Source organism: Halyomorpha halys, unplaced genomic scaffold (assembly GCF_000696795.3).
Source record: "Halyomorpha halys isolate HHAL.00 unplaced genomic scaffold, Hhal_1.1 Scaffold596.1, whole genome shotgun sequence".
NCBI classification, from domain to species: Eukaryota; Metazoa; Arthropoda; class Insecta; order Hemiptera; family Pentatomidae; genus Halyomorpha; species Halyomorpha halys.
This window is the reverse complement of record NW_027106269.1, coordinates 602247-612439: the sequence shown is the minus strand read 5'-3', so window position 1 is coordinate 612439 and position 10193 is coordinate 602247. Positions and strand designations below refer to the sequence as shown.

Genomic DNA, 10193 nt, shown 5'->3' with positions numbered 1-10193 from the left:
TATATATAATATATATAAGCAGTTGAAACCAATGTATGGAACGTGTCTATGAATGATTCTAAATTTCAGATATATTGAGTTCATATACCTAAAACAAGTTTTATTTAAAAGAAATGTGTGTGTTAAGAAATATATCTTAAAGACTCCTTGAAGATGTCTTATGGTATCATTGATGTAAAAGTGTAATATCGTACGGAAAACAGTAAAATTCCGTAAGAAAAAACTGATAATTTCAGTAAAATGTTGATAATGCAGGCAGAGCATGATTCGAATGGACGGATAATGAACAACTATTGAAACATTGGAACAGAGCTGAATGTTACGAATTGAATACTAAAGATGAGAAGAATCACATCGTTAGTGGCTTACTATAATTTTCGTCACTTGGAATTCTGTGATTTTGATTGAAAATTAGACGACACATGTACGAAATCAATGAACAGGATTCAGGCGGGTGTATAATTAAATGAGGATAATATAATAACAAATTATTTACATAAAAGATTGGTAAGATACTTTACTCGTGAGGAAACTTTTGGAAAATTTAGAAGAATCTTGTATATTGATATCTACACTTTGTCTGAAAAGATATGGGAGATTTAGTTTATTGGAGCGATATTTGGCTAAGGCGTTAAATAGGAATATAAAAAGGATTATTGATTTAGTTTCTTTAACAATATTAGGACGTTTCGTGGATATGATCCCACCTTCAGAACATGTCTGTTAATAAATTTTATAATGTTGGCATACTTTATGGTCTGATTTTCAGAAATAAATTATGATGGTGGGGAAGGAAGCATCAACACAAACATATCATAATAATATTAAAAGTCATATTTTTTATATTTTATAATAATTTTCTTTTTATTTAATAAAGAGAAATCCAAAAAAAAAAAAAAAATTATAATTCAATCAATTAGTCATTGTTCGTCTAGTTATAGATTTCATTTACTTTAACATCGAGTTTATGACGTTTTAAGTCGAATTAACCAAGCCTCTCAAAACGATCTAAGTGTAGATTATTTCAAAAACAAAATGTAGGAAACTGAAATTACTTATTATTGGTGGGTAATCAGCAAATTTTTCTACTAAATTGCAACTTTATATAATCGATTGTACACATTTCTTTGATTTTCTCAAAAGAGGCACTGACGATTTTCAGTAACTCGGCATGTCAATGAGCAATTAAATGGTCTTTATAATCAGAAAGGTATTATCCTCATTGAAATATTTTATAAATACATTTGTACAAAACTACTTAATATTGTTTATTCGAAGTAATTACCCATTTTACATTGTTTGCAGCAATAACAAATTTATAAATATGAAATATGAAAGAATTAAATAATGGAGAAATAGAGATAGCAGTTTCCTTTGGAAAACCGGAAACGGCCGAGTGTGTGCGAACTCTCGATTGTAACCATAATGTTTTGTCATATTTTGTTAAACCGTTTTTAAATTGTTATACATGTTAGTTTGTTAGTCTTTAAAATATTTGACATTGATTATTTGCAACTCAAGAAACACAAAAATAATGATTTTTATAACAACAGAAAAATAAAAATTTATTATTAGAAATTGTCACTTTCCTATGTGGTGAGAAATCTGGTGCCGTGGGCGTATCATAAAACTTTCCTTTGTTTTATGATACGCCCGTGGCACCAGATTTCTTAGAATAGTGACTTTATTGCTAGTTAAAGACTGTATCAGTAGCCAGATAGAAAGTTGGAAATATCTCCGCAACCCCTATGCGTTAATCAAAAGTTCGTGTTCATTTGCAGTTCTTTTCCAAAATTCCCTAATCACCTTCGGCTTTCCCGTTGACCTAATTAGAGTAGTGGTTTGGCAGAGGATTCGGCAGTGGCCATACGACATAGGTGCGGAGATAAGATAGCACCGAGCTGTATTAAATCTTCTCTGGCGATAAATAACTCGCCCTGAGAGCACAATGAAAACAGTTTAACGCAGTTGGGCCCGGCCCAAGGATCCTCCCTCTGCCCTCCCCCTCCCCTTCCTCCCCCCTTCGCTCCCTCTTAATATCTTTCTAATATAACCCCCGCTCTAGAAAAAATATAACTTTCTGAAAAATGTCACCAAAGGGAATAGAAAGATTTCATAGCGTATAAAATGAAAATGCATCGAAAATAAATCCTGGAATATTAGATATTCAAAAAGAATCTATCGCTGCTAAGACCTTTTTGAAGTAATGACATAATTACGGAAGTCAAAAGCAGAGATAGTATATTATCAACAGTAGGATCGTTAAGGAAGCCTCCGAACTGAAATGAAAGAGTTGAAATCTCGTTCTGAAGAAGATATTATTAATGTTGATTAATGCAATATTAAACAAATATGATAATATTTTTTACAAAAAAGGGGAAGTACTAGGAGCTACAGGAAGACCGGTGCATGAAATCACATTGAAGCAGGATAGAGTGATGTACGTAAAGGAAAGGCGATAGCCCCAGGCACTTCGAAAACATATTAGGGAAGAAATAGAAAGTTTAAGGAAGCAAGGGATAATTGTGGACAGCACTTCGCCCTATAACAGTCCATTGTGGGCAGTACGCAAGAAGAGTATCTCGGGCGAAAATGGGGAAAAGTACCGGGTAGTAATCGATTATCGTAAACTCAATGAGAATACGGTCGATGAAAAATATCCTGTCCCGAGATTTGAAGATATTCTCGATAGATTAGGCGGTGCGAAGATTTTTAGCACATTGCATCTAAAGGCGAAATACCACCAAATTAAAATGCATCTCAGGGATCAGCACAAAACTGCATTTACTTTTGAAAGAGGCCACTACGAATTCACCAGAATGCCATTTGGTCTGAAAAACGCACCTGTAACATTCCAGAGACTTATGGACGAATTTTTGCAGGGATTGGACGAGGCAGTTTGTCAGGTATATAGACGACCTACTAGTGTTCAGCAAATCAGAGAGTGGCCATGTGGAACACTTGAAGAGCGTGTGCCAGAGAATGAGGGAGTTCGGCCTCAAGCTTTCCCGAGAAAAATCAGCACTAGGGCAAGAGCAGATCAATTTTTTTGGGCACACCATCTCCCGACAAGTGTGAGAACGGACGTCCAGAAGGTGTCGGCTCTGCAAAGGATGGAGGTACCAACAGACGTGAAGGGGATTCAGCGATTACTAGGAACATTAAATCATTATCAGAAGTTTGTTCCGAATATGGCAGAGTACCTGTGTCCCTCATTGATTTGTTACAGAAAGGAAGCATGGTAGTAGTGACACCAAACATAACACATAACATCCGGAAATGCATTGAGCAACTTCAACGTGAACCAGTTCTTGCATTCCCCGACTTCGAGAAACAGTTTACGCTCACAATGGATGCGAGAATGTGAATATGCTCTTGGAGCGTTGTTGGCACAGCAAACTGAAGAGGGAGGGCGTTCTGTAGCCTATTCCAGTTGGCGTCTCACAGAAGCGGAAGCCAGATACAGCGCCATAGCAGGAGAACTTCTGGGAATCGTGTGGGGAGTGGAGCATTTCCGGCTCTATGTGTTTGGAAGGCGTTTTAGAGTCCACACTGATCATAGACCTTTGCAGTGGGTAGGAAAATTGAAAAAGTCATCCGCGCGCATCACCAGATGGAAGAAAATTCTCAATCAGTATAATCAAGCCTGGTAAAGACAATTTTGTTGCAGACTGGCTCTCAAGGGCAATAATGGTAAATGCGATCGAGGATAATCAGAGAGAAACATCTGGATATGCTAGGCAGTTCTTGAGAGACTGGACCTCGGAAGAAGAACAGCAACCAGGCACAGAAGAATCGGAAAATAGAGTAGAGACATCTGATGATAAAGACTAAACTGTGGAAAGACCAGCCGAGATGGAAGAAATTGATGAAATCATTAATGATAATTTAATAATTAATGATAAGTTAATAAACATCGCCAAATCTAAGGCTCCAAAGCCTCGGGACAACTGAAGATGGAGCATGGAAAATACGGCAGCAGTAATATTGTGACTATGTGGTCATAGCCTAGTCGGAGAGAGGATATTGTATTTTAATTGTATTTTGTATCTATCTCATTTATTTTTATTTTATTTGTATATATCTTTTTCATTTGTATATAATTGAGTTTACCAGGATTGTTCGTAAACTGGTGTGGGGGAGTTACGGACTGTCAGCTGACAGGTCTATATCAGCTGATCGAGTAGAACAGCTGACTGATTGTATATACATACAGACGAGCAGGCTCTGCAAATAGATCAGTCTTTGAGAGTACTTCAAGCGTTTCATTTCGTACTCTTCTCTCTCCTATTATTCCTAGTTTCACTGAAGTAAAAGTATAACTTATATGTATATATTAATCGATTTAAAATTATTTTCTATTGATTTTATATTACTATTGTATAAAAGTATGACAAAAATTTAAAAGAATCAGATGATAAACAAAAACAAGGAAAGATTTGGGACCACAAATGAGACAAGCTTTTTTGGAGTATCTTTAATTTCTGGTCTAAAGTTATTGATAGTCACATTTATAAAATATCGATTAAGAAAGTGATTAATAATTAAACTTGATATTTACTTCTTAATCACAGATAAAATCCGAATAACTATCAAAAAAACCCTTACCTTCATTAGCTTTTTCATTGGTGCAGAAGCAATGTAGATTGACATAAATTGTTTAACTGAGAAAAACTGGAGGATGAAGCAAAATCTGGTATGTAGCAAGCATCACGAAATTTTCACTTATCACCCCAGATATGTCTCCAGGTTTTGTGTAAATTGGTTTAGTTATCAGTATTTTTGTGATTTAAATAAAGGGTACTTATCTTTCACTCTCAGTTCTTTGGTCAGTTGGGAAAAGTTAATGCCGTATATGTCTTGTTTCATTCTTCAAGAATAAGAAAAGGATTTATAGTTAATGTGGAGAGAAGTTCTTTTGAACAAATTAAAGATATTAAAACTAACCATTCCGTGTATGATATCCATGTTAGGTGTCAATAGTTTACTTACTTTGGTTAGAGTAACGAGTAAAGAGCGATTTTTTAAAACACTTATAAAAACACTGTTGATTTGTATAACTGTCATTATAATGAGTATTCCCCGATAATTACTTTAAAATTTCACAAATGTAAATATTACATTCTAACAACTTTGTTAGGCAAATTCTTATTATATCATTAAAAAATAGTTAAAGCTTCTTATTCGCTGACGTATAGACAAAGCCAGACCGAATAATCTTTAATTAATTAATCAATTAATGAAAAGACATAATAAACATTATTGTGTTGTAAATTACCATATTACTTTATTCATATTCATGTTTAAAGTTTAGGTTTCTAAAACAATATTTAATGCAATTTCTACTTAAGGTGGTTACAAATCCCCAATCTTCAGAGGAAACATCCAGAGGGCCAAAAAATTTGTTTATTAACGAAAATTAGACAAAGAAGAACAAAAAGCCCCTACTGTATCTTCTGTAAAGTTTCTCGCTGCATAAGCACAATTAGCGGGACAGAAACATGGAATTCTACAAAGGCAGTAAAACTCAAGACAATACTGCTAAAGATACTTTTAACACTTTCTACTTTATCACTATACACTATGGTAATTATCCTATGTATACGATTTTTATTTATTATTCATTCAACACGAACATTAAATGCTATGTTCGGCGGTGTACAGTTTTTAAGTTATCATATAAAAGAACAAAATTCAAAAAGAACCTACTAAAATTCTACAACAAATTTTTAAAAATACAACTGAAATATCAATAAGCAAATAATGGTCGGAATTCGATGATTTTTCTTCTTCTTTTTTTTTTTGTTTGCCCTCCACAATTTAATTACCGTTCAAGAAACAGGCATTCAAATAACACCGAATAAAGAAGTTAGCTAAGCTCCAATGATCCAGAATTTTAATGAAAATAAACAGAACTCTGTCCAGCAATTCAAATGTGTATTGTGGACATTCGAACCATTCCCTTTTTTAAATATATATCTAACGAAATAAATAGATACAGAATAACAGTGATTTCCAGAAAAAAGAAAATAAAGAAATATAAGGTGAAGTGAGAAAACTATGTACATAGCAGATGTTTTTAAAATTAATTTTTATTTTTAATATTATTTCTAAAAGATTTATGAAAGAGAAATAATATTTTTATAATCTATTTTTTTAATTACTCAAATAAAAGTTTGCAGCCCCAGGAATTGTTACACACAAAGATCCATGTCAAATTGTCCTTCCGTCATATTTGTTAGTAAAATTATGGCAAGGTAATTCCTGTACTAGACAACAGTAGTGGATCTAAACCTAACGGAATTCTCCTGGGCATGGAATACCTCCAAGAGGAAAGATGCGTCAGGGGCCCACTAAAACAACGAATTCGTCTGTAACGTATAAGTGATATTTACATTTTTCTAACCCGCGGATCCCTCATCGGTGTTCCTCCACCTCGCCTCTTCCTGAATGTCGACTTAATGAAGGTTCTTAGTGAAATAAACCTAAATATTTATTATCTAAATATAATATGAATCACGGATAGGCTATTTTTAAATAATCACTAAAATAGCATATATAATTCATCTATTTAACTTGAACCTAAATTGGTTTTGTTTGAATTACTTAAAATTTGGAAAAAACGTAATTTGAAGAGAATCATATACGAAAGTAGTACATATACGAAGCCTAATAATAACATAACAGACATCGATTGTTTAGAAAAACCATTCTGTTTATACTTAATATTAAAATTTTATTTTCTTGAAAATCAGGAAAATTTTATTACTGTGAAGGAAAGGGTATTGACAAGGTAAGAGGTTTAAATAGCCCTAGAAAACTGAAAAATGGCAAAAAAAAAACTTAACCAAATACGGACAAGTAACTAATCCAATTATGAATGTTTATCGGCAAAGGGAATGGCTTACGGGGGACCTGTAAGAGCCGATGGTTGGGGTCCAGGTAAATTTTATCGGTTGGGGTTAGAGGACTCGGTCTGGCAATATTATGCCTTTATATTCAGAATAACTTCCACAAATTTGGAAGACTCTTTTCAATTGTGAGCTGAGGGGTTATTTTATTTTAAGTTGCCGTAATTTAAATTTTACACTCTGATTTTTCAAGTCTCGCTTGGAAGTAAACTTAATCATTCTCGCCGAAGTAATGAAATAAACAATAATTTTTTTTCTTCAGAGCTACAATAAAGAAGATAACGAGAGAGATTCAAAGGCTCAAACAGTTAATAATATATACTTAATCAATATCTGATCAAATAACAATCAATTGTCTATTGTTAATATATACTCAAAATCTGTGTTTTTAATACTAGCAATGAGTTGCATAATACTTTTTAGGAATCAATTTTATTTTAATTTACCTTACTACTAAATCATTTCAAAATACAACTGAAAACTTACAATCCATAATGGACGGTTTAAATCATAAGCAAAACAAAACAGATTTAAAAATATCCGCTGAAAAAAACAAACGTATTTGTATTTACTAGAAAAAGACAAGTTTTTTAAAAAAAATTTATATTAAATAACCGGGCCCTCACAATTAACTTTCAACCTACAATTAAATATCTGTTTTAAAGCATTACATATTTCAAAAGTCCTTATTAGTACTAAATATGGAGCTTATAGGAAAACCTCAATTATATTTAACAGAGCTTATGTGCGCTAGCTATGAACAATGGGAACATAGCATATTTCTCCTTCCCACCCACAGCTCTAAAATTATTGGATGGAATACACCATGCCGGTATCCGCTTAACAAATAAAACGGTATATAACAGCGAATACATAACAATTCCGATAGACAGTTTATGTGTAGAAGCTGGGGGACCACAAAATAGCTAAGATCAAAGCTCTTTCAGGGTCAGAATGTTCTATTATTCTAGACGGAAACCCATTATTTCAAAAATATTTAACGAAAAAAAGATTACCTATAAGAAACCTGTTAATGTACGTGTTAAGCCAGAAGTTCCCAATCTTTTTTGGTTTGTGGCTCCCTAATACATACGATTTTTTTCTAATTTTTTTTCCGTTCTTGAAAAATTGTATAACTTTACTTTTTATAAGAAATTACCCATTTAACAGTGAACAATTTAAAACACATACTATTTTCCTTGGGATAATATAAAATATCTTATTTCAATTGCTTATGTAATATCCATATTGAGACTGGACAACCACCTTCAAAGACTTGAAAGTTGCTATATTCTTGGACTTTTGTCCGCATACACGATTATTGGCGCAAAAATTCGAGAATTGGAAATTCATAGAAAATTGCCTAATTAAATATTTCGCGGCACGCACTTTGGGGACCACTGGGTTAAGCTTTTCTCACTAAAGTTTTTCAACAATCTCTTTTAAAAATCCCATCATAGCACGTTCCCAATATTAATTTATGATACTCCATATTTTGACCCCAACCAGAGTTAATAATTATAGTGAAAATTATTCAATTGATGAAAGACGACTGAAATATTAGTCATCAAATAAAAAGTACTAATGACTAATGACTAATATAAAACAGATAGTTGGAAAAAAATAGATTTTTCTTAGATATTTCAAACGAAAAGTAGCAATAAAATTATTGGTTATTTATTATAGATATTTTTATTATAGTCGCCGTAAATGGCATGAAATTTGGAATTCACTTTATACTTTGTTATGTTTATTTCGTTGATTGATATCAAATTTATCGTTATCCAAACCTCATAATTATAGAAACTAATGATAGTTACTTATGTCAAGTAAAAATTTCATCTTCAAAGCCTTTATTCCGAAATGATTATATTTTATACTGAATTCAAAACTGTAATCCTGAAGATAAATCATAATTCGGCTTTGATCCTTAATTAAAGGAAATCCTTAGTTTTTCTAACATAAAAATTATATCAGTTCTCCCAATATTAATATATGCTACCAATTTTATCACCACTCAAGACACAAGATCATTAGAAGACAATAGTTTTACAAATTTATGGATAAATATACACGTCGTCCTCTCATATTTACCGAAATATTTGATTACCTTAAGAAAACAAATATTTACTAATACATAAAACTAATTTGATTGATTTACATCTTTATCAAATCAATTAAGATGAGTGTTAGAGATTTAAGGAAACCATTCAGTAAAGTTTGTAGAGACACACTTTCTTTTAATCATGTAAATTAGTTTAATGCGTTCAGCAATATTTTATTCTTGTTATACATAAAGAAAACAAGATCAATTAGTTTATCATAACTTTGAAATCTATATTGGAGATAGGCAGAAAACAACAATATATAATTAGGAACCTCTCACCACTCCCCTCATATGTCAGCGTTTTTCCTTGGAAATACCACTGTAATAACTGACAATTACAAATCAACATTCCAGGTTCATGAATGTTGAATGAAGTAAAAATTGAATAACAGTCCAACTTGAATGATTGAACAACAGTCCAACCAGAATGATAATTGAATAACAGTCCAAAATTGAACAACTGACCAACCAGCGTATATTTTTGCGTTTGATCCATACTTTTTCAATAATTTTCACTTTTCAATATATATCTACAACAACTTGTGGAAAAATATATACATTCATGATAGAGGTATTTGTCCTTCCTTTTATGAGTTGAAAAAGTTCACTTCAAAAAAATATATATTTTTCCAGAAAGGGATAGAAATTAAGCTCCAAGTTAAGCAGAGCGCAGTTACTAATTGGGAGCGTTTTTCAAAGAAAAAACCTTGAGAGGAAGCGTATGGAGGAGAAACTAAGTGCCGATAGACCCGATGGCTCTCTCTTGCTAATTTCAACTGCTGGCTACATCCCAATGGTTCAAAGGACTCAGCTTACAGACTCTATTGATCCAGTCCCTCCCCCTCCCTTTTTTTTAGTTACCAATCTTTTTATTTTCATCGAGAGCGTTTTATCTCGATGTCCTGATTGGAGACAGCAAAATCTTGTACTCTTCGATGAAATGAAGCATTATGATTACAGATAAAAAGAAAATTATGCAAGGTGAGTGATTAAATGATATAAATTTTCTCATTGCTTGCAATTTCTTATCAGTTCCAGGTCAACAAAACCTTAATAAAAACATTTTATTACGTCATTATCTTGAATATTTTAGAGAAAAAGGAAATTAAACTAAACAGCGTTTTATGTGTTACTCATTTCTCCATATATTTGGTTTTATTATGAACATTTTATTT

General features: G+C 32.5%; 1 protein-coding gene across 7 annotated transcripts in view; it reads left to right on the top strand.

The window, feature by feature from the left end:
* Nucleotides 1–10193, top strand: part of Nha1 (Na[+]/H[+] hydrogen antiporter 1) — a 244678-nt gene that overhangs the window by 165692 nt on the left and 68793 nt on the right. The gene's annotated exons all lie outside the window — the stretch shown is intronic.